The sequence below is a fragment of the Silurus aristotelis genome (genome assembly GCF_946808225.1).
Source record: "Silurus aristotelis genome assembly, chromosome: 2".
NCBI lineage: Eukaryota > Metazoa > Chordata > Actinopteri > Siluriformes > Siluridae > Silurus > Silurus aristotelis.
In genome coordinates this window covers 35,133,771-35,158,626 of record NC_139575.1, presented here as the reverse complement: position 1 = coordinate 35,158,626, position 24,856 = coordinate 35,133,771, and the positions used below count along the sequence as shown (strand labels likewise).

Genomic DNA, 24,856 nt, shown 5'->3' with positions numbered 1-24,856 from the left:
AGTGTTTTTTTTTTCCTCAGATATTTAATGGAGTCCTTGGTTTTCCCGAAAGTCTCTCTCTCACTATCCTCCTCGCTCTCACACACAGACACACAAACTGCTTCGTATGTCAGGGCCGAATCACGGATTAAAATCACTCTCTTAAACACCACAATCACCCACCCCCACACACACATTTAAAACATGCTGATGGTCTTTTTGAAGAGATCAGACCAAGTCAGGACAACCACGCTATCAAAGCAATTTAGCCCCGTTTGGGAAGTGATGGAGAAATCCGGCACTATATCCACTTAGGATGAAACGTAGATTCATCTAGGCGTAGGTACTTAAGGAGAAATTGTAGAAAAGGGGCTCAAGTGGCCTGGGTGACACCGATAGAATTAAATAAATCAAAAAAAATCTCTGTATATTTGTAATTTAAGTCCTGAATTTAAATTGCAGATTAACAAAAAGTGTAATTTCAGGGCTTCACTACTTAAGTACAGTCCGATTCTTGTTCAGAGTGACCTAATAACTTATTTTTTTTCTAATTTTATATATGATAGGCAGAGATTGCTGGAGCATGAAGTCAGCTGAAAATATGGAGACTAAGTAGGAAATAGACAAACAAAAAAATCCTTACAGCTCACAGTTTTTTTTTTATTCTATATAGACAAAATTATTACAGTAGGACACTTAACCTTCCCAGCCATATGTGGTTCTCCAAACTGTTACCACACAATTGTATAGGATGCCTTTGGATGGTTTGGTGGCATGAAATTATCTCTTCACTTGAACTCAAAAACCCAAACCTTGTCCAGCATGACCATGCCCCTGTGCATAAAGCCTGCTGTTTGAAGATAATTTACAAGGGTTCAAGTGGAGGACCTTGAGTGTTCTGCTACAGAGCTCTGACCTCAACCTTATTGAACACATTTGAGATTAATTGGAATGCTGACTGCATTCCTCACCTCACCTACATCTTTACCTGAGTGAGCACAAACCTCCTTTAAAATCTAGTGCAACATCTTCCCAGTAGATTGGAGGCATTGATAAAGCAAATGGGGACCAAATGTGGAACGGGATGTTCAAAAAGCACATACAAATCCTATAGTCAGATGTCCAGAAACTTCACCAAATAGTGTATGGACTTCCACAGGGTTGTTCCAACATGGGTTCAACAGTGTCTTTAAATGACAAAGTGACAAACGAACTGGAAATGAGCTCCACACGTGAAGAGGAAACGTGGTGTGTAGGTGAACCGGGAGCAGGATACACATGTTGCTGTGACTGATGATCCGAAAATCCCCACTCAGTAATTTGTGCATAACTCGCAGAGTGGAGTGTAAATGTCACATATTGATTTGAGCGGGCCGTTCCTGTATTGACATTCTCTCCACTTACCGACGCATGCTTTCGTGTGTGTGTGTGTGTGTGTGTGTGTGTGTGTGTACGTGTACGTTTTTGTGTGTGCACGAGTCGGGCAGTCAGTCAAGCAGCTAAAGATATGCCAGGAATAAATACACACACACACACACACACACACACACACACACACACACACACAACCCAGGATGATTTTCTCACTTTCTGGGAAGTGCCAGGCAAATGAAATTGATCTGTATCATTCTTTAAACAGATGTGGTGTTGCAGGCAGTGTAGTGTATCTGTATAATGCATCGCTCGTGCCTAAATATGCACACAAAGCTCCACGATTTAATCGATAAAATGTAAATAAAAACGGCATTCTCAGGCCTAGAGAAAAATAAAAGGTTCCAATTTTGACTCCAGCATCTTATTTTATTTAACATTTCTCAAATGTAGGCTTGCGATACAGCAGACATGCGGTGCAGCGGTTTATGGAACTGTTACTGTTTGTATAGAGGAATGAATCAACCGACGACTAGTGTTACACAATACACAATAAAGTGCTTCACGAGCACAGATACGATGTTCAATTCCTAAACCGGGTGCACTCTGATATAAATATCTATATTTCAGTTGGACAATGCAGCCATTACCACACTCTCTTGGGCTTCAAGAACCGTCTTCAAATTATCCACAGATTCATAGAGAATTGCTTCTTACTGTAGACATCTGAAAGCTGTAATGGCTAACAACAGCTCTACAATAACATACATTAGGCGTCTCCCAGTCCTTTTTTTTCTTTGTCAGTGCTGTTTATTTATTTTTTTGTGGGTTTTTTTATTTATTTGAAAGTAAATTAATACCTATATTTTCTTTACAGAAGGACAGTAAATTAAAGTATATATATATATATATATATATATATATATATATATATATATATATATATATATATATATATATATATATATTAGAAGTATATATACTTCTTCGATAGATAGATAGATAGATAGATAGATAGATAGATAGATAGATAGATAGATAGATAGATAGATAGATAGATAGATAGATAGATAGATAGATAGATGTCCAATAAATTCAATAACAATTTTCATTGTAAATGATATTATTGATATAAAAAGTAGAGGTATTTCCATAATTATTTTTACTTCCATATAAAAAATGGGATGTACCAAGTAGTATATAAATTTTATTTATTTTTTTCTTTTTTACTACTTGGAACATCCCATTTTTTTGCTGCAATGACAGAGTTTACCTTCTCAACCAATTTACATCAAATCCATCAATCAAGAGTTTAGACTGAGTTTGAAGAGTATAAACTGAGACCTAGACACATACTATATATATATATATATATATATATATATATATATATATATATATATATATATATATATATATATATATATATATATATATATATGTGTGTGTGTGTGTGTGTGCATGTGTGTGTATAGTTATATACATAGTATCTACAAGCACGGTCCAATTCCACTCAGACACCCTCCTGTACAAGGCATCTGTGCCCAGTGTGACTTTAGGTGACACGTGGCCTGCACGTCACCTAGCCTTTCTGGTTATTACTACTGACGTGTGCTCGCTGTGTACCTTCCCAGTCCCCCATCAGCTCGATACGACCTGGCAGGGCTACACACACACATGCTCCTGACAGACCCCTCACAGCATGAGAGTAACAGGAGGGACACACTGTCAGTCGCCCCAAACCTCTGCTCTCTGCCACGGCTGCAATGTCATAACACACACACACACACACACACACACACACACACACACACACACACACAGAGAGTCAGTCCATGAGGTGAGTCCAAACACAGCCTCTCATGTTTTCTAGCTACAAGGTGAGTTTTGCCTGCCGCCATGCACCATTAGCTTCTCTTTGAGCTTACGCAGGTCTGGCACAGCAGAGCTATTTTCTCCTTTGCCCTCTCTTGCTTTTTCTCTCTCTCTCACATGCATGTACACACATACACACAGCATGACCTGAGGAAGTGAATAAATCATCTCTCATCGCCTCTTACACTCACTTTCCTCCACATGCTGCATAGCTTTGCTAAAGTGGTGCTTTAACATGAGTGTTTACAGAAGGTGTGTGTGTGTGTGTGTGTGTGTGTGTGTGTGTGTGTGTGTGTGTGTGTGTGTGTGTGTGTGTGTGTGTTAGAGAGACCCTGTGGTGTAGAACACACACAAATACACACAGTGTGAGGCAGGTAATGCATTAGCTCCTGCCTGGAAGCTGTTTGACTCCTCTGTTGTAGCTGTGTGAAATTGCCAGCTCTTTTTGCTTGCTTGGATAGCACATCATCGCTGCCAGCTGGGAATGCTTGTACATAGCGAGGCTGGATTTTTCCATTATTATAATTTATTTTTTTGTGGAAAAAAAAATGTTGTTAGCCTTCATCATAAACGTCGTAACCTTAAGAGAAATAAACATTAAACTGGAAAAGTCAATTACCTGAAATCAGCTACACAGTAAAAGTAGATGTATGTACAGTACAGTAGCTAGTGTCTATAAAACAATTTAGCCTTAATGTAGTATTTCAGCAATTTATCAGACAGAATAACTAGCTCTATTCCTCCAAAGGCTTTAAATTTGTTTTGGAAAAGTTAAGTTTGGTGTGTAGCTTGTACTTTAACTTGATATTTGTTTCTGAAGAAAATCAAATACACTGTAGCCAATTCTACTATTCTAATTCAACCATTTGATTAACTAGCTACTTCTATTAACTAGCTACTTTTATTAACTAGCTACTTTTATTATCCATTTGATTGAGATTGTTTAATTGTCACTTGCTAGATTTATTTGAAAAATGTTGTTCCAGTGTAGCTACAATTTCCCTTTTTTTTTTTGTAGTCTGCATGGCATTTCAGTACTAAACTATCTTTGCTACTTGTTGGGTGAATGTTCTATCTTCCTTTCTCTGACTGTATATGATTTTAACTGTTAGCAAGGCTAATTTGTTATTTTCTGTTTTATTATTGTTAGCTGGCTACATTTCTCTGCAAAATTCTTCCCATCACTACTATTTCCATTCTTCAGATAACTTGTGGATGTAGATTAGCTACAGTTAAAAAAAATATATATATTTTAATGTAACTAGCTGAACTTGTAACAAGGTCAAACAAACAAATCTACAGTATTAAACCTTAATCCTTTTTATTACATTTGCTAATAAGCCAGATAATAGACTGAACTACAATGTACATGGCAAATGTAGCTTTATGTAAGAGCAAAACAATCAAAAAACATTTATAGCTAGCTACAATATGGAGCAAAATTAGCTAGAGGTTACTAGCTACTTTTATGGGATAGCTAATATAACAGCTAAAAAAGCTAAAGGAGCAAGTGATTTTCAGATAGTTGTACTTCAGCTTCAGCTCTAGTTAGACATACATCAAATTGTAAGTTATAAAATATAGTATAAATGTTAAACATGCTAAATAATTAAAAGGTCAAACCTTTCATTTGCACCCATGAAACATGCTCTTCATATGGAATGTGTTTTAACTCATTTCGCACATCTGAATTATTCTGAATACGTTTTGCAGATTAGGGAATAAACATCCTGGCATTTCTCCCAGAAGAGTTAATAACATGAACTCTCTCAGTCAGAGAGTCTGAATTCAGGGGTGAGAGAAAAATCAGCAAACATGTCAGACCTGTCCAAATGGTAAATGGATCATAAGTAATAATCGTCTCAGTTCTTGCCGCGGTCAAACACAATAAAAACGGCCTATCATGGGCCACTTGTTAGGAAATGACTGAGTTGGATCGGGTCTGACAGAGATCAGCGTAAATTGGCCAATAAACATGGCTGCTCCTTTCTTCAATAGTTTTACTCAGCTATATAAAGTTACAAGAGCTGTGCTAACAAGACATAAACAACAAAAAAGGTTAGCCTTGGGTTAAGCTAGACACTAATGTTCTAAGTTCTAATGCCTTCTACAGACTGTGTGATTTCAGCAATATTTACTTACTGTTTGACATGAATTTGACTTGTATTTTGTATAATGATGACATCGTTTGAATCGTAGGCTACGATGCAATATAGTGTAGGAAAAAAAAAATCTCCAGCATGCAAGTATTGTGGTTTTTATGTGTACTGGAAAAGCAGAGTAAGAGAATTGACCAAAAGAAGCCAACTTGAAATGCCAATTTTGCAAAGGGAGTTTAAGGTACTGTAAGCATACTGTACATAACCATGCAAGACCTCCACTCCTACAAAACTTATTCCTTATTAGAATCCAATGTACTTTTTAGCACTTTTCACCTCCATGGTATTTATGTTTCAGCACCATGTCATGGTAATGAATATGGAATGTTTATTGGATAGTCAGTAGACATTGGTAATAGCAGCAAGCACACTGTGAAATGGAGATTCTAAATTTTCTAACCCTAAAATTGTGTGTAGGACCATTAATTAGGAGGCACAACCAAAAAAAAATTATTACAATTGTTTCCTGTTGTATACAAAATTGTACAATGTATACCAAGCATAATGTAATGGAAGAATGATATAAAATAAAAAATAAAGTAAAATTACTAATCAATGTGGCTTGCTGGTTTTCATGCCTTTTAGTAATTTTATAAATTCAAGACATTACTACATTATATGAAACTATATAAACTATATGGTAATCAAATACAAATGGAACTAATAGCAAACTTTTTTTAATTATGTGCAGTGGGAATAAACATTTTCAATCTTATACTAGCAAAAGCTATACTATGCAATGTGTTATTAAAAAGCTTCGAGACTTATGGTGTAACTGGTGTTATTCTGACCATGTCTGTTTCCACATCTGCGATTAAACAGCCAGTTAGGACATGATATTCTGTGTAAAACTGAGCAAATCTGCCACACATTGTGTGGCACACATGCCTAAAGAGCGGAAGAACATCATTGGAAGACAATATATCAGGAACACCTTTAACGAGCTCAATCCTTGAAAATGTCAGAACCATTAGGCTACTTGTGCATGATGATCGTCGGAGAACAATCCACATGATCTCACTTCTGCACCCACCCTTCTCTCCAGATTTGGCTCGTGTGGACTTCGAACTCTTTGAATCTCAGAAGGTGCTTGACAGGCTTTGTAAAAAGAAGACTTCCAGGACACATTCCAGAAGTAGCAGGAACGCGGGGAGCGCTGTATTGCTTTGCAAGGGGAAATCAGATGTCCTGGTTTAATTAAGCTTGTAAAATACCACTTGATCCAGCACATCAGGTGTAGGTAATATTCAATTAAAAGTTGCAAAAGTACAAACAAAAGACAAAAAAAACTAGAAGACATTCTAACCTGATCAAGATGCTGTAGACTGTAGACCATAAGAGCAAGCAACCATGGAGGACAAACACCAGGCAGTGAATGCTGTTAAGAGTGAGACTATATCCAAGTAGTAATCAAGGTAACAAGGTAAAGGTGTAAGTGAGTCATATGAGATGCAGGGGCTGATGGGAGGTGTAGTCCTGTTGTTGTTGATTTAATTGTCATTAACGATATTGTAATGTAGTCATTTTCATGTTTTATTTTGCTAAATTTCAGCCGCAGCAACTTCCGATGAGTTTTTCTCAACCATCAGTGGAAAAAGTTATTCTTCCCAGTATTTTCAAGTGGGCTGGTGCCATATACATAAGCATTTATAAACTACTCCAGTTCAAGACATGACTCTTTGCAGCAGATACACTTATATAAGAAGTGTAGAGTAGAAATCTTGTGCAATTCTGGAAGCACCACTTATGAGTCACTGGTCACCGGTTCACCATGTTACTAGATTTGTAGATCCCATTTATACATCGCTGCCATCCGCTTACCCCGCCCCCCGCCCACCCCCCCATGACCGAATCATTATCATATCATAAATCAGGAGGCTGCTACTGTAAAAAGCCTGGCATACAGTGCAAACAGATTGGTGGCGAGTCCAAGAAGACAGCTCACAACAGCGCCGTTAACACGAGCCATGCAAATTGAGGCAGAAAATGAATATTAATCTGTGATTGTGATGCAGATGGGCTTTGGATATGCAGATGATGACACACCGGTGCCTCTGGGACATGGGGCGGTGCGTTTGTTATTTTAACTCGAGGTGCCGTGGCCTCGGCATGAACCCTGAGCTTGAAACAAGGACGGACCCGGATTTCACTAAAACAAAACAAAACAAAACAAAAAAGAAGCGACTGAGATGCAGACGCCGAAACGAGTGGAAAAACACCACGCTCTAATTTGTGTAAACAAATATGAGAAGAAGACGAATTCTTGAATAAAGGAGACAAAATCCAACATATGTTATGGCTCCCTGCAGCCCATCCAGTCAGGAAACCAAAAAAAGACGGATCTGCAGCATGATGGAAATGGAGGCTTCTCACAGCATGAGAAAGAGAAGAGCAAATCAAGATATAAGGACGATGCGGGCAAACACTTATGTGCGAGGATAATGTGCTCTTCTTTTTTTTTTCCCCGAACGCTAATACACTAATGCATCAATCTAAATATCATTCCAGTGCACCGTCCTGGTGCTAAACATTAGCAGTCTGACTTGATGTCGCATAGCAGCAGGCCCAAAGCACTTTGCGGGTGTGCATAAGTGCGCTCAGTTGGAGGTTTGTAACCTGAATAATGCGAGATTTTCTCTCTTTTCCCTTTCCATGCCATCCAGACTTTGAAAAGACGCTTAATTTCATACTTGTTTACGCCTCTTTGCCGAGATGAGAGCGAAGTGGAGCGCATGTATTTTTAATTCCAAATTAAGCCAGGGGAAGAAGTAACGCATCACGCGTCCGCCTCTGACAGTCGTGACCTCTTCTCGCCTAGAGCGTGGATTACGATAACAAAAGTTAACACACTCGAGATATCCAGCTTAATGCCTATTCATCACAGATTAGGCCATCTTAACCTCAACTTCAGATGGCGCTTGCATTAAATTCAGCACCCTAAACGCCTGCGAAATGGCCAGGCACCAAATGTTGTGACTTTGAATACTTATAAAAGGTTTAATTGCAAGTGACCTGGATTTCTTACCCCTACTGGTTTCCACAAACCCAAACAAAAAGAGTTAGCCACGGATGGAGGGACACACTCGGTTGTTGTTCGGCTTCGACATAAAAATTTCTCCATCGTTTATCTTTCATATTATCAGATAAGAGTATTATTAACCAATAAGCAGGCGGCTGTGTGGTGTCAGATATGATATGGCCAGTGGCAGGATGATGCATGGGGATGAATCGTGGCTGAAAATGGGACTGTGTGTATGTGGGTGGAACAGAAGTGCTGATGATGGAGAAAGAGTTTAGACGAGAGGGCTGAAGGTGTAATAGGGTTTAAGAGGCCAAGTGCAGGCTTATCTACCTAGTGGCTCGGTGTAGCAGAAAAGATTCTACTAATCCCACAACTTTCTTTTAATAAACTCCCCAACTCACATTAAAAAAAACTTACATAATAGATGGATGGATGGATGGATGGATGGATGGATGGATGAATGGATAGATAGATAGATAGATAGATAGATAGATAGATAGATAGATAGATAGATAGATAGATAGATAGATAGATAGATAGATAGATAGATAGATAGATAGACTAGTTTTGTAACACGCCAACAGATTGCTGCACGCAGAGTCACAGGGAGCACCGACCTTCATAATCAGTGTGCCAAAATACATCGTCCTGTGTTCATCAGGAGATGTGCAACTGGTGCTATTTTGACCATGTCACCGAGCTCTCCTCACACGAGTTTCTTGCCGGAAACAACATGATCCCACTTCCGCACCCATCATTCTCACCAGATAAAGGCTCCTGCGGCTTTCACCCTCTTCCCAAAGATGAAGATGCAGCCTTAAAGGTCACCATTTTGACACCGTTGTAGCAATCCAGTGCGAATGGCAGAAGGTGCTTGACACGTATAAAAAAGAAGACTTCCAGGACATTTTAAAAGTGGCAGGAACGCTGGCAAGTGTTATTTGGGTACAGGATGTTTCCTGTGGATAAAACTAGCTGTAAAATAAAATGATAGTGACCCCAAACATCCCCACCACCAATGCCTCACCGACTAAACTGGGTATCTGAGTGAAGTATCTTTAACAAATACTGCTAAAAATAATTCTCGCTAAGCAAAAACGATCGCAGCGAAAATCAACGGGTTAATGTGATTTGCCTCGACTCAATTGTGAACATAATAGGCCCATTAACAGCCCCATCTTTGGCATCAAAACGACCCTGATTTCTAATAGCGTAGCTAGTGAACAGGAAAAGCTCTGACCAGTTAGGCTCCACATTCACAAACATTCTCATGCGGGTCGCTGACTTGCCAACATACGATGAGCAAAAGAACTTTTGGAATTGGTGAGGCAGACAGAACAGCACTGAGGTTTTGGGTTTGCCGAGTGGACTTTTTAATTAGTATACAATTAAAATACAAAATGAATGTGTATCAGATAAAGTAAATTCAACAAACATAAAGGAAAAGAAAGACAGAGGTGGACGGATTACAACGGATTTTATTTTTGTACAAATTTTCAAGTAAATTAAATAAAATCTGTAAATTTACTTTTACTAAAGTATGTTTTGTTTAATGTATTGTACTTACCTACATTTCATATCCATTACTGAGTAAAAAAAATTATAATAATTGAGTGACGTAAACTACTGCACTGATTGATGGGCAGGAGAACAAACACACTAAACTTAATATGAGTAAAAAGTATAGAAAAACAAATATGTAAAAATTATGCAAGGGGAAAGAAATCATGACCTGGAAATGACATTATAACAGGAGATTTTTTTATGTTTTGCTGCTTGGTACATTTTACTCTGAATAGTGGATTTTAAGACCCTTCATTTTACTTGAAATTTTAGCACTGATGTTTAAGGGCCTTTCTAAAGGGCACCAAGAATGGCAGCTTAGGACTTAACCCTCAGAATTCCGATCAGTAACCCAGAGCCTTAACCACTGAGCTACAGTATCCCTTCCTATGGGCAACTCCAAACACAGTAGGAAAAACCTAAACAATGTAAATTCCCAATATTCAACCAAATGTTCATACTGTATTACGATGAACAAATATTTTAGTCTAAAAGCAGCTAGTAGAAGCTAGTAGATTTTAAATAGGAATAAAACCTTGTAATTGTGTTCCTTTAAAAAAAGATTATATGGAAACGAATGCTAAATTGTCCTATTATGAAGTGTGAAATTAAATCTCTTAGAAAGAAATAATTGCATAAAATCTTCACACTACTGGTTTGTATTCTTGGCTGTAAAATGAAAAAAAAAAGCTCATGCATCGGCCAGACTGTAGACTTTCTGAGCGTCGGTGTTGGGCTAGCTGGAAAACCTGAGGGCCTGTTAGGGTTCTTGACACCAGCCATCGCCTCCAGACCTCTCCTCGTTCTCTCTTTTCTCCTCCCCTCTCTTCCTCGGAAAGGAAGCGGCTGTTTGCATAACTGTTTAAGGCAAGGTGACAGAATCATGCAGAAGAAATATTTAGTAATTTTCAACAGAGCTTTAGGTGGAATTTTGCTGGCCAGCAGCCCGCTCTACCTCAGCGCATGTGTGTGTGTGTGTGTGTGTGTGTGTGTGTGTGTGTGTGTGTGTGTGTGTGTGTGTAAAACAGTGTGTGTGGGTGTCTCTCATGAGGAAGTGCTCGGGAGGAGGGGAGAAATGCACTCTGACAATTTTGCCTTCCCTTAAGGAGCCCGTGCCAAAAAAGTACAATATTTCTGGTGAAAGCTCTTTCATGGCGGAGAGTGTGGATTAGGAGGGGAAAAGCACTGCAGGATAACGCTCATACCGCTCTGTCACCTATTATTACGTGCACTTAACACTGCTGTTAAGAGATACTTCCACAAAAGAGGTCAGAGGAGAGCGCGCCGGGGGAGGAAGAACATGTTGGCTTGTGTGCAGGCATAGACCTACACAAACACACACACACACACACACACAAACACACACACACATGCGCTCACAGCGCTTGAGTGAAAGGTTTGCTGGGGTCAGCGATTGGCTGCTGGGCTTGGCCATGTGACAGGAAGGAGGCTGTTGTCGTGGATACGGTTTAGGAGGATGAGTGAACTTGGCCACCTGTCCAGGAGAAGAAAAGAGAAGAGAAGAGAAGAGAAGAGAAGAGAAGAGAAGAGAAGAGAAGAGAAGAGAAGAGAAGAGAAGATGGAATTAAGAAGAAGTGGGAAAAGGAATTCTGAGCAGAGAGGGGAAAAATGAGAGGAGAATAGAGGAAATCTTAGGAGAGGGATGGAAAGTAAGAGAAGAGAAGAGAAGAGAAGAGAAGAGAAGAGAAGAGAAGAGAAGAGAAGAGAAGAGAAGAAAAGAAATCTGAGTTAAGGAAGTAAAAACACAGAAGAGAAGAAGTGGGGAGAGGAAATCTTAAAAGAAGCAGGAGAGGAGAAGATTTCCAAATTGAGGTGGAGAAGAGAAGAGAAGAGAAGAGAAGAGAAGAGAAGAGAAGAGAAGAGAAGAGAAGAGAAGAGAAGAGTAAAATAAAGAAAACTAAAGGAGAGTAAATACGAGTAGGGAAAGGAGAATTAGAGGAGAGAGAATAGTCTCAGCAAACAGGAGGAAAGAAAAACTGAGGTGGAGTATATCAGAGGGTAACAGAAAACAGTGTAGAGGAGAGTGTAGTAGAGGAGAAAAACAGAAGGGAGGGTGGAGAGGAGAAGAGATGTTAGGAAAGGAAAAGTAAGGAAAACACCTGACAGCAGAGGAATAGAGATCCAACTGAAGAATCAACAGACCAGATACAAATTAGAGGTGAGGAAGACAGGAGATGGAAAGGGAGGAAAAAGTGGAGAAAAGAAAAAATATTTAAGAAGATGAGAAACAAAAGGAAGGAGTATCGATTTCATATTTGAGGAGGAAAACTGAAGAGGAAAAGTAAATTCAGGAAATAGAGAAGAGACGAAAATGAATTGATAAGGAGAAGAGTGAAACAGGAGAGGGTGATATTGCATTTGAGAAAATGAGGAAAAAATGGAAGAGGAGAATTCTCAAAGAGTCGGAGAAGACCTGAGAAAATACAGTCGATTAGGTGGGAAGGACAATGAAACAAAGTAAAAAAGAGAAACTCAAATATTAGGATTCAAATGCTGGAGGATCCTATTTAGAGCTAAACAACAACATAAAAAAAACGAAAGGTACTTGGAATGGTTTGTGGCTTAAATTTGTGTTAAATACATTTAGTTTATTTCTTTTTTATTCTAATTGTAAATTGTAAAAAGTAATAGAACACATTCACACTATTTTTATTCCAGCCCCGAATTAAACACAGCGCCAAATTTGTGCTCAAGTCTCGGTGGACAAAACTTTGTCTACACTTCCACATTTCTCTCTCTTTCTAATCCAGATTTTTCCCTGGTCTCCAAAATATCCTCCATGCATCCTATCTCTCTGTCCCAAAATAAAAAAAAAGCAGAAAAAGATAATGATGCCGCTTCGGTGGCTGCAGATTCCACTTGGCCGCTGCAGAATCGCTGCTATCCCCTTTTCCCCCTTGTTCATTATTTATAAGAACTTCTCAAGTAAAAATAGTAACGCATGAAGAGAACAAAAAGAAAACAAACACATCAACCGTCCACAGAAATTATAGAACAGCAGGGAAAAGAATAAGATGTAAAAAAGAACCATATAACCAAATCTAGAACCCTTGGTCGGAGGTCTCTATTCAATTTATATTTATCTCAAAACCCCACAATTTTACATTTGTTGACCTTCGCTTGACCTTGACCTGTAGTAATCCTTAATGACCCTACGTCGTAAAATACAACAAGATTCCATCGCCGGTAGCATTTCCTGTATATGTAATTCGTTAGTATGGGAGACTACCAAAAGATTTCATGTAAAACCGTAGGAAGTGAATTAAAGTTCTTCAGAAAATTAAAGAACACAAGACCTTTCAGAACATTAGAACCATTAAACATGTAAAGAAGTCATAAGGAAATCCAATTTATTTAATAGAACACACCAATCAGTCATGTTTCTGGATGTTCCTGATTCATCTTGACACCCTGCTTCTGAATGAAATTCCCTATTTTCACTTGCATGTTGCTGAGGATGGTTCCATATGAACGGCCTACAGATCCAGGAGGTTACTGTTGAGGGTTCAACTCAAGAACCATGAAGATGGATTTGGGATGTAATTGATATAAAGAGATTGCTATAAATGCTGCAATTGCCATAAAGAGTTTTGCACAGAAGTTTCAATCAGGGATTTGGATATACTGTATAGTGTACTAGGGATGTGGTCCCTTTTGAGTCTGGATTCTCTAAATTGATTTGAACTGAAAAGTCAGTTCTTAAAGCTGACGTATTTGAAGCAGGAAAAATGGGCAAACATTAGCATCTGAAAACCTTTGACAAGGACCAAAATTTGATATCTTGATTTTTGTTCATGAGGTATTTCCCTGTATACAGTGGTTTGGACCTACCAAACATGCTCCAAGGAATTGGACCTAGAACAACTGGAACCTAAATAAATTGGAATATGGGTAAATAGAAAAAGGTTTTTCTGATCTAATAGATAGATAAAACCTAATTGTCACTGCATAGTACAAGTACAGAGCAACAGAATACAGTTTAGCATCTACCAGAAGTGCAAATAGTAGCAATTGTGCATATTGCAAAGTGTAGCCAAATATGTAAGTATATGTACAGCATGTTCATTCATTCATTTTCTCCCGCTTATCTGTAATTCGGGTCGTGGGGGCAGCAGTCTAAGCAGGCCCCCGCCTTTCGACTGCTGCCCAATCCTCACAGCACCGGCCCTTACGGTCCCTCCTGCAGGTGGTGAGCCCACGGGAAGGCGGCCCCACATCACGCCGACCTCACGGACCTTGATATTTCCCTCGTAAGGGACCCCCGGAGCATAGAGGGTTAAGGGCCTTGCTCAAGGGCCCAAGAGTGGCAGCTTGGCGATACCGGGGCTTGAACCCCAGATCTTCTGATCGGCAACCCAGCGCCTTAACCACTGGAGCCACCACTCCCCCATGTACAGCTTGTAAAAAAATTAATTAATACACAAATAAATACATACATCATACACAGGTATGTGTGTGGGGGGAGGGGGAGATCTATGTAAGGCACAATATATGTAGAGAATAAAGGGTATATAAAGTGTTTCAGGAAGAGGATGGTCTTAAACCTTCGCTTAAAGATAGCCAGGGACTCCGCTGTACGGACTTCTAGGGAAAGTTCATTCCACCACCTCGGTGTCAGAACAGAGAAGAGCCTTGAGGGGTACTTACCTCTTATTCTGAGAGAAGGTACCAGTCGAGCAGTGCTGGAAGGTCTCAGACAGGGTGGTGCAGTGTGAGGTGTGATGAGGTCTCTGAGGTGAGATGGTGCCGGCCATCAAATGGACTCTTGAATATTAGTTAATGATGAGCTAATTATGAATTTAGACGATTGATAGATAGTTAAAAAACTGAGTGTTTTTAATGTGTCCTGTGGAACTCAGAGTGTTTTAAAGAGTCCTGTGCAAACCAGTGACTTTTCCACCGTTTTTTGGAAATAAAGAGTCGCATTGCATGGAGAAGGAACGACGTCCTCAGTCTATCAGTAAAGCAAAGCAGTGACAGCAACCTGTCACTGCAGCTGCTCCTCTGCCTGAAGATGATGCTGTGCAGTGGAGTCAGTGGATTGTCCATGATTGACAGGAGCCTGCTCAGCGACCGTCTCTCTGCCACTGATGTCAGGCTGTCCAGCTCTGAGCCCACAACCGAGCCTGCCTTCCTCACCAGCTTGTCCAGATGTGAGGCATCCTACTTCTTGATGACCACTGCATAGAAGAGGGCACTCATCACAACAGTCTTATAGAACATCTCTAGGAGCTTTTAGCAGATGTTAAAGTAAGGTAGCTATCTGAGGAAATACAGCCGGCTGTGTCCTCTCCTGTACAGAGCATCCGTATTGGCAGTCCAGTCCATTTTATAATCCAGCTGCACTCCCAGGTATCTGTAGGTCTTTACAAACTCCACACAGTCACAATTGAAAGTCACAGGCTCTGGTTGAGGCCTGGGCCTCCTGAAGTCACCACCATTTCCCTGGTCTTTGTGGTTTTGAGGTGTATTCGGTTGAAGTCACACAATGCAACAAAGTCCTAGATCAGTTCTCTGTACTCATTCTCCTGCCCCCTTTTGATACAACCCACGATAGCAGTGTCATCCGCGAACCTTTGCACATCATTAGAGTTATATTGAAAGTCCAACGTGTACAGGGTGAAGAGGACCGAAGAGAGTACAATCCCTTGCGGCTCTCACCGTACTGCTGACCACAGTCACAGTCAGACCTGCAGTCCCCCAGTCGCACATAATTAGGTCTGGCTGTCAGGTAGTCCCTGATTCACACCACCAGGTGTGAGTCCACTTCCATATCTGTTAGTTTATCTTTAAGGAGCCGTGGTTCGATGGTGCTGTAAGCACTGGAGAAGTCCAAAAAATTTAATTGTCACAGCCCTGCTGCTGTTGTCCATTAGTACATGAAGAATCAGTTACAATTATTATACAGTGTGACCCAGTTATCTCATTTATGCAACTGAACAGTTGGAGTTCAAGGGCTTTGCTTAAAGACTTAGGAGTGGCAGCTTGGAGGTGCTGGGATTTGAACTCATGACCTTGTAATTAGAAATCACAAGTCTTAACAGCTGAGCTACCACTATACCACTTCTCCACAGCATGACTGGCCGGGTGCTTGTGTGTTGCTTACCTGGGGAACAGATGGCACCAGGATGTACTATGTACAATGGAGTTTACAGTATCTTGAAAATCAGTAAGTGCCATGGAAATTACTAAAAAGAATAAGTCCCATAGAAATAATGTTATTTTATAGATTCATATCTTCATTTGCATACTGAATATTGGAATTTGTGTAATTGGGGGAAAAATGTATAGTTTACATGAATAAATTAAATTCCATGATTATTTACTCATATATATATTTAAAATATCTTTGACATTTTTAAGAGAAAGTTTAAGAATTCAATTGCCTAGTTATGCATTTGACTTCAAGCAAGACAAATGAATTCATGTCCATATCATTATTATTTTAAACTGCATGAACGCGAAGGCCAGTAAAATCTGTAAATAATTAAAGATCAGTCCTACACCAGAAACAGAAGGAATATATACGGATTTTTTTTTGTGTGTACAAATTTTAAACGCCATGAAGCCAAACTCCAGAGGAAGTTGCAAATCCAAATCTATTTTTTCACTTTTTCCATGGTGCTGTCCTGCCCTCTACTGTCCTGTGGGTGCAGATGAGCTCCTGTCCCTATGTAGGTGTGTGTGTGTGTGTGTGTGTGTGTGTGTGTGTGTGTGTGTGTGTGTGTGTGTGTGTGTGTGTATCTGTGTGTGTGTATCTGTGTGTGTGTGTTTCAGATGTGCGCATGTGTGGCACTGTCAGTTGACTTGTCTCCGGTATGAACTCAAGGTCAGGGTCGGGTTTATTTCCAGCGTGTCTGCTTTTTGATCCGTGTTGCAGGATGACAACGTAACGCTAGCCACGGCCAGCTGGATTACAGGAACGTACACCACACACACACACACACACACACACACACACACACACACACACACACACACACACATACACTTAAACACATATCGGAAAGGAGAAAATCAATCCAGTATGACAGTCACTTCAACACAGACCTGAGTCTGCACCGGCTGTCAACTTTCACACACACACACACACACACACACACACACACACACACACACACACACACACACACACACAGAGTATATAGGTACACAAAATAGCAAATGGGCATACTTACGTACTGAGGTTTCGCCGCCCAGTGACACACACAGAAATGTACCTTTGACCCTGCAGCAGCACCGAGGACCGAGGGCTGCTGCTTCATATCAGTCAGTTTCTAGTCCCTGGAAGGCCTGTGTGTGTGTGTGTGTTTGTGTGTGTGTGTGTGTGTGTGTGTGTGTGTGTGTGTGTGTGTGCGTGTGTGTGTGTGCGTGTGTGTGTGCGTGTGTGTGTGTGTGTGTGTGTTTGTGTGTGTGAGAGTGCATAGCCTACCTGTGTGTCATTAAAAACCAAATTAAACCCTACAAGACCAAAAAGACGTCAGTGAGTCTTTCTAAGGAGGAGGCACATTCTTCAGGTTCTTCAGATTGTATCCCAAGAGGAATTTTTACATATGGTGTCCCTTCCACAAGAGATTTTTGGCAGAACATGATTTTTTGGCGAGAATCTACCCATGGGGGATCTATGTTTGAGTAGATCTTTTAACTCTGCAGCTACTGATCTTTAAAATATCACATTCATCGTTCCCCTGAAGAAACTCGAGCTGTGTCAACAATGCTTTGCGAACGCTTACACCATGTCCACGCTCTGAATCACATGTATAATGTGGGGAAGGGCCCATCTAAGGTGGCAATTTCTAGCTCTGAAGCATTTCCTTCCAGACCTCAATGGTCACCATGTGTTGGTCCATTCAGGCAACACTTCAGTGGTCTCTTATATCAACCACCAGGGGGGTTTTGAGATCTCGCCTCCTGTACAGTCAGATCCTCTTCTGGGCCCAAGGGAAGCTGCTCTCCTTGAGGGCAGCGTATATCCCAGGCCACTTAAACGAGGGAGCAGACGCCCTCTCGAGGCAAGGGCCAAGGCTCTGGGAATGGCGTCTCCACCCGGATGTGGTGGAGCAAATTTGGGAGAGATTTTACCGAGCTCAGGTGGGCCTTGTGACTCAAGAGACATTGCAACTCTGGTTCTCCCCTACACCCCCAGCCCCTCTAGTGCTGCATGCCATGGTACAGGACTCTTTGGACTCTCTCAATTCTCCAATTCTTTACTCACTGAGCTCTTATAACTAGTTGTCTGTGGATTCTTTGGTCTCTCCTCTGAGCTTCACTTTGTCTTCTTCTTTGTAATGCTCTGTGAAGTCTCTAGTCTCTGCTTTGTGGATCTCTTTAGACTTGTTGATCTTCTCTCTATGGTTCTATGGTCTTTTCTCTATGGTTTTATGGTCATTGGCCTCTCTATTTTGATGTTCTATAAACTCTTTGGTGTCTTATCCGTGGTTATCTCTGGACTCTGGTATCTTCTCAATAGTTTTCTTTAATATTTCCTCACCTGTTATCTCTGGACTTTCATTTATCTTCTCAATAATCCTCTGTTTACTCACTGGTATCACACCAGTGGTTCCCAGTAGGGTTCTTTACAGCCTTCCTGGTCCCCTTTCAGTGGTTCTCTCTGGATTCTCTGGTTTAGATTTCTGGGGTTCTGTTAAGACTCGCTGGTCTTCAAACATTTTTCTCTGTCTTCCAAATCTCCATTGTTTTCTGTTTTTCATCATGGACTCTACAGTCTCTTCTCGGTGTTTCTGCTTGGATTTGTTGTTATCTGTGGACTCTCTGGTCTTTTTTTCTTTTGCTTTTCTTTCTCCTCTATGGTCACAGTTTGTGGCCTGCTGTATCTGTTCAACTCAATACCACTTGAACTCACTCTGCATTCTGTGCTTTGTGCAGGTCAACAAGCTTCTCTGCACTCATTAACTAATGATGAACAAGTGTACCTCTCTATCCCTCCATTCTGCTGCCTATCTATCTCTATCCCTATAGCTTTCCTTCTAAATGTCTGTCAGACATTATTCTTCAAACGAGTTATGTGTCATTTTTTGTTCTCTTTCTCTCTCCTTTCTTTATACCTTCATTTGTACCTGTCTATTGATACTTTTTCTCCTGTCTTTCTCCTTTCTAATCTATTTCTATCTCACTCCTTTCTTTTATTTATGTATATCATACTTTTTTATTTTTTCATCCCTTTCTCATCTCTGCTCTTTCTTCTTCTCTCTTTCTTTCTTTCACCTTTCTTAATACCTTAATTTAAATCTGTCTATCACTTCCCTTTTCCGGTCTTTCCTCCTCTGCTCTTCTCCTTTCTTAATACATAAATTTATATCTGTCTATCATCCATCTTTCTCCTCCTGTCTTTCTCATCTGCTCTCTCTCGCTTTTCTTAATACCCCAATTTATAACTGTCTATCACTTTTCCTTCTACTGTCTTTCTCTGTTGCACTCTCTCTTGCACTCCCTTCTTTTATTTATATCTGTCTTTCTCTCTCTCTCTCTCTCTCTCTCTCTCTCTCTCTCTCTCTCTCTCTCTCTCTCTCTCTCTCTCTCTCTCTCTCTCTTTTCCTCTGCCCTCTCTCTCTCTCTCTCTCTCTCTCTCTCTCTCTCTCTCTCTCTCTCTCTCTCTCCGTACTTAATACATCAATTTATATCTGTCTATCATCATTCTATTTCCTTCTGTCTTTTTCATCTGCACTCAATCTTTTTCTTTCTCTCTCATTGTCTTTCTCCTTTCTTAATACCAAAATGTATATCTGTTCATCACACCCCTTTCTCCTGTCTTTCCACTCTTTTCTCCACTCTTTACTCTGTCTTTCTGTCTTGCACTCTCTTTCACTCCTTTCTTTTAATTATATCTCTATTATACTTCTTTCTCTCTGTCTTTCTACTCTCTGCTCTCTCTCCCTCCCTCAATCCCTCCCTCTTTCTTTCTCCTGTCTATTTCTTCTGCCCTTTCTATTTTTATTTCTTTTTCTCTCTTCTTTCTTAAGAAATCAATTTATATCTATCATATTTCTTTTTCCTTCTCTTTCTTATTCGCTCGCTTCTCTCTCTCTCTCTCTCTCTCTCTCTCTCTCTCTCTCTCTCTCTCTCTCTCTCTTATTTTTCTCCATCTCTCTTGCTTCTGTATCCTACCTGTCTTCCTACCTTGATCCATATTTACCTCTCAATAACACATTCTCTCCCTTTCTCTTTTTCATTTTCCCCATTTTTGTCTTTTTATTCATTTTTTATTTTCTCAAGTTTTCTCCTCAACTCTGTTCTGTATTTCATTTTTCATCTATCTATATTTGTCTATTTTTCGAACTCATCTTTCCTCCTTTGTGCTTCCTTCCTTCTTTCCTCTCATACTTTCTTTCTTTCTAGCACTCTCTTTCTCAATCTTTTAAATAGTTCACACACAGGACAAACCTACACACACACACACACACACACACACACACACACACACACACACACACACACACACACACACGTGTTCTCTACACAATTAGCAAAGATGCGACGTATGAAACATTAAACATGCTTTTTTTGTGCCACTAACAATCAAAACATTTAATTTGTTGTCAATTATTCATAACTTTGAAGGTTCTGAAGGGGTCGTTAATATGGAAATCAGCGCAGATGCTAACAAGGTTAAAGGATCTCAATCGGAAAAGAGAGACGGTGGCAACACATTAAAAAGCTATTTCCTTTCTGCAGGACTTTTTTTTTTTTGCCCGCAATTTTCTTTTTTATTTTGATTTCTTCTCACTTTTCTGTCTCACAACCAAATTTTTGCTTTCTTCTCCGTTCTTTTTTGAAGCGTTTTAAGTGTTGAATTAAAATTGTTTAACAAATGCCTGAAAATGAAGCTTTCATCTCTTACAGCTCTTCGAGTCAGAAAAGGTTTGAAGTGGAAGTCGAAATTTATTGTCCGTTCCTTCGAAAATGGAAAATGAAACCAGAAAGAAACAGGAAAATAGGATATAATAGGATATTATGGGGTGTGCAATTACAGGAAAAAAAAAAAATATATATATATATATATATATATATATATATATATATATATATATATATATATATATATATATATATATATATATATATATAAATACAGAAGGATCAGATTCATTACATTGTTATGTACACTATTTTTCCAAAAGTATTGGGTGACCATTATATGTGGTTCTTTTCCAAACTGTTATCACAAAGCTGAAGGCATTTAATTGTACAGGACATCATAAGATGTGCTGTACTAAAATTATGCATACGCTTGAACTTGGAAACCCGAACCTGTTCCAGCATGGTGATGCCTCTGTGCACAAAGTGAGCTCCTTGAAGATCTGGATTACATGCTTTGAAAAGGAAGATTTAGAGTGGCCTGCTATAGAGCTCTGATCTCACCCCTACTGAACACCTCTGGGATGAATTAGAACGCTGACTACACCCCAGGCCTCCTCACCTACATCACTACCTACCTTTCATAACACCCGTGTGGCTGATGAACACAAATATCGATAAGCACATTTTAAAATCAAATTGAACATCCTCCTAGAAGAGTGGAAGGAAATATGAGATCAAATTGGTACCAAATGTGGAATGCAATGCTCAAAAATCACATACCGTACTTATGACCAGGTGACCCAATACTTTTGGAATTATAGTGTATATTGTACACAATTATTTTTCACACTTATTAAGGGTGCCAATAATTCTGGAGCACACTGTATATATAATATATGACTTTTCCACAGCATTAGTCTCAGCAGGAGGTCGTGCATATGTCGTACGCATGTGCTTCACATCCACGGAGACCCCAGACTACGAGATTATATAGAATTGCACAAGACATCATTATAGCGATGCGTGTAGATAACGATGTTAGGTTCGATGTACAAATTCCACAGTTCAGCAGCTTTATTTAAATGTACTCTATTTACTAGAGAAATATACGTACAATTAATATTTTGAGGAAAAACCAAGGAAGCTTAAAACATTGCATAAAACAAAACATATTTTAAAGTATAGATTATACATCAATGGGTAATTGAAATCTAATATAAATCTATATAATAATAACATCTAATTAAGTACTGTTTGGCCAAATACAGAATGATTAATATATATATATATATATATATATATATATATATATATATATATATATATATATATATATATATATATATGGATCGGACCAGATGAGACGAGTTTTGTCTGTATTGAATTGAATAGAAACACTGTATAACGACAGATCAGTAAAGTACATGTAGAGTGCATTAAAGGTAACTTTAGAACTTTTGTACAATATACAGCAGCAATAGTGTGTAACATATAGGGATGATGTGATGACTTATTGTTCAGATAATGCAGTACTTATAGATATGAAGCAGGGCATTTAATTATGGTCAGTTGTTAATGAGAATGATTGGCTGAGGAAATAAACTGTTCTTGTGTTCTTGAGGAGTTAAAAGAGGTTGTGTCCAGAGTGCGAAGGGTCACTATTGATTTTTCCTGCCCGTTTCCTGGTTCTTGTATGGTACAAGTCCTGGAGAGTGGGCAGAGGAGCACCATAGATTTTTTCTGCTGTTTTAACTTTTTGCGGCAGTTTGTTCCTGTCCTGTTTTGTTGCTACTCCAAACCAGATGGTGATGAATGTGCACAGGACTGATTCAATAACTGCAGTGTTGAACTGCATCATCAGCTCCTGTGGCAGACCATAGTTCCTTAATTGGGGTAAAAAGTACATCCTCTGCCCTTTTTGTTTAGAATAGAGCTTATGTAGGACTCCCGCTTCAGGTCTTGGAAAACCGTAGTTCCAAGGAACTTGAAGGTCTCCACAGATGGCACAGGGCTGTTGGATATTGTGAGGGGGAGTAGTGTTAAGGGGGTGTTTCTTAAAGACCACTATTATTTCCACAGTTTTGAGCATGTGTAGCTGTAGGTTGCATCGTCCTGACATATATATATATATATATATATATATATATATATATATATATATATATATATATATATATATATATATATATATATATATATATATATATGGCATATATTGCACAAGATTTATAGTATGTGCTTTTTGACCACCTATTACAAATGTAGTCAACATTTGTTCCACTCTTCCAGGAGGATGTTTCATTCGTTTTTGGGGGCCTAGGGAGGCATTAGTTTGAACAACCCTGGGGTGCAGTCCGCAAACAAATTCATCCCAAAGAGTTGAGGTCAGAGCTCTGTAACAGGCCATTCATGATCTTTCCATTCTAACCCATATAAACCCCTGGTTTAGTAAATACAGTACACGGTGATTAGTAAATGCTACCCGCAGGTACCATATTAGATTATGGGGGTTTTGTCCATTTACAGAGAAAACACAACCAACGTGGGACGTGGTAGTTTAGTGATTAAGGCATTGGACTTTGGATCGTTCCAATCCCAACCACATCAAGCTGCCACTCCAGCTGCCACTCCAAGGGCTCCTGAGCAAGGCCATTAACCCCATAGCTCCTAGGCTGTATGAATGAGATTTAAAAAATGTAAGTCGCTGTGGATAAGGGCATCTGTGAAATGCCATAAATTTAAATTACATAGTAAGTAATCAGTGTAAATAAGGATAAACACTTTAGTCAAAAAAGAAATGAGGGAAATGTACAAAAAAAAGTTACAAATGAAATATATTTAATGACACCATATAAGTGAATATCACAAACTCCGTGCAAACCATATGAATGGATTGTAGTCTCTCTTCACATTCAAACTAATACATGTCCAAAGATAATATTAAACAAGGCCAAATTCCATCTCCGATGCGTTGAAAGTAAATGATTTATCCATGCGCCCCTCCTCCGGCTCTATAAATGTAAATTTCCCTCCCCAGCTGAGGCACGAGGTCCTCATTACTTTTAAAGAAGGTTAATCCATTTAGCTTTTGCATATTGATATGCCAATTATATCTAATTGTAGAGAAGGCATCAGTCAAGGTAATAGTGCATAAACAGAGGGCTGCATTAAGAGCAGGGCATCGTGGGTAACGCCGGCCGTGTTAATTGGGGGAGAGGGACTCGGGGCAGTGAGGTGTGCAGTACCAACAGCGACACATCAGTCATCAGCGCTCTCTACAATACGCTTTTCCGCCCCCATGCCGCGACGCCTGTGATAGTCTGTCCAAAAAATGATAGCGGGGATAAGTGATGGTGTGTAAAAGAAGGTAAATCATGTGTCACGTGACTTCATGTGACGAGGTGATAGCTCACCTCGGCATATCAATAGCTCATTTGCAAAAGCAGACCATTTTAGAGGCATAATTATGCTATATTTACATAGGGATTCTATTTATTTTCCTTAGGTTGATGACTACATGTACATGGCTCCTGGAATCTTTTTATATTTACTACAATCTCATTACATACAAGTCATAGTTTGAATGTGACAATGGCTGGATTTTTGAATAAACATTGAAAGCATACACACCTATAGGATTTTACATATTTTTTATATGACCACGTTTCTACAAAAAATCCAGAACATTTATCATAATGGCTAGACAAACTGAATAAGTTGTTATTCTGCAAATCTGTATTTTATATGTGCAATGAAATATTTTCCATTTTTATTTTAAGCAATTTAATTGAATTCTACTGTTTCTATTGTAATTGTATTATTATTATTATTATTATAAATTTTTTTTTTTTTGTGAATTTTTTTTTTTATAGTCCAAGTACATTGTGTTCAGTAGTTTTTGCAACAAACAATAAAAGGCATATTTAAGATATTTATATTTCAAAAATAATATTTGCTTAAAACATGCATAATTTATAGTTTCTTGTCAGCTTATTGTTATCAATAATTTTTTTTGTTGCTTTTTTTAGTTTAAAGAGATCATTTTTTA

General features: G+C 39.1%; 2 long non-coding RNA genes across 3 annotated transcripts in view; one reads left to right on the top strand and one right to left on the bottom strand.

Moving 5' to 3' along the window:
- LOC310716496 overlaps positions 1 to 6,813 on the bottom strand; it is a 34,167-nt gene extending 27,354 nt beyond the window's left edge. The window contains exon 1 of one of the 2 annotated variants that reach the window (XR_014530579.1): positions 6,691 to 6,813. This is a non-coding gene — a long non-coding RNA (uncharacterized lncRNA). The remainder of the gene's footprint in view (positions 1 to 6,690) is intronic. The other variant, XR_014530580.1, reaches the window with a different exon arrangement.
- Positions 1 to 24,856, top strand: part of LOC310716464 — a 325,142-nt gene that overhangs the window by 266,777 nt on the left and 33,509 nt on the right. The window lies entirely within an intron of this gene.